A 1,439-nucleotide genomic window follows, 5' to 3' on the forward strand; every position below is an offset into this window, starting at 1 on the left:
ATGCCAATGAAGAGCCTTATAAGCACTTAGATGAGTTTTTAGAGGTGTCTTCCACGGTTAAAATTCAAAACCTCTCAGTTGATGCTTTAAGGTTACTTCTTTTTCCATTCTCCCTTAAAGATAAAGCTAAGCATTGGCTTCAGTTTTTGGACAATGTTAAAATTTCTACTTGGGCAGAAATGCAACAGGAGTTCCTTAAATAGTTCTTCCCCATTGGCCGTACCAATAGCATTAGGAGAGCGATAACGAGTTTCTCCCAACAAGAAGGAGAACAATTTCATGAGGCCTGGGAAAGATTAAAAGAATTGCTTAGAAAGTGCCCCCATCATGCTATTCCTAAATGGCAATTGGTTTAATGCTTTTATGATGGCTTTAGAGACCAACATAGGCAAATGGTTGATTCTTCTTGTGGTGGGACTTTCATGCACAAGAATGAGAATGAGGCATGGGAACTTTTTCTGACCCTTAGTGAAAACTCCCAACACCATGCTTCAGCAGCTAGGACTGAGATTCCATCCATTGGGCAACCAAAGAGGAGCGGTCTCTATGAGATCAATCCTACCGTTGAGATGAGTGCTAAGGTTGACTTGTTATCTAAGAAATTGGATTATCTCTTGTCATTAGGACAACAAACCCCATCTCCACTTCCTACAAGTTCTTCTCCACCTAATCAGATTGAAGCATGTGCTTTATGTTCTAGCCTATCCCATCATGTCATTGACTGCTATTTGGCTACACAATACCCTGAGTTTGTTAAGGAGCATGCACATTTGGCCCAAAGAGTCTCTAAATTGGGTAATGATCCATATTCCAATGCCTACAACCCAGGATGGTGAAACCACCCCAATTTTTCATGGCGAAACTCAATGCCCAATCCCTCTTATCAAATACCTTATAGGCCACCTCCATTTAATGTGCACCAAAATGCCTATAGGAATGAGCAACCATCATCTTCACAACCCTCACATAATTCATTATTTGAGGATAAGGTACTAAAAGCACTTAGTGGATTAGAGGAAAACACTCAATTGTTGCATTCTCATTCTCAGTCCATTAACAAATTGGAAACTCAACTTGGTCAACTAGCTGATGCCATCAGTAGGAGGGAGGTTGGTCAGTTACCTAGTCAACCAATAGGTAACCCTAATCATCAAATCGGGTCTAGGAAAGAACAAGTCCAAGCAGTCTCGGTTGTGACACGCAGTGGGAAGGAATATTATGCACCTTTGCCTACTCCTAAGCCATTGCCCATTGATCTTGAGAGTCAAGAAGAGGTTGATTTGACCCATGAGACTGGCAATGATGCACACAAGCCTAGTAAAGAAACACCACCTGTGAGTATTTCCCATCAATTTCCTTGTAAGGGGTTGCACATTCCGATTGTAGAGGGTCCTACTCCTAAATCTTACACTCCCAAAGCCCCCTTCCCTGAAGCTCTT

The 1,439-nt window shown here is 41.8% G+C and overlaps 1 non-coding gene across 1 annotated transcript; it reads right to left on the minus strand.

The window, feature by feature from the left end:
• Positions 1-227: 227 nt before the first annotated feature.
• LOC149028803 (small nucleolar RNA R71) lies at positions 228-334 on the minus strand. The gene has a single exon (XR_016171301.1). It is a non-coding gene; the product is annotated as a small nucleolar RNA R71 (small nucleolar RNA).
• Between the last annotated feature and the right edge of the window lie 1,105 nt (positions 335-1,439).

Source organism: Hakea prostrata, chromosome 1, assembly GCF_041222555.1.
Source record: "Hakea prostrata isolate BN-2017 chromosome 1, UWA_Hpros_2, whole genome shotgun sequence".
Taxonomy (NCBI): domain Eukaryota; kingdom Viridiplantae; phylum Streptophyta; class Magnoliopsida; order Proteales; family Proteaceae; genus Hakea; species Hakea prostrata.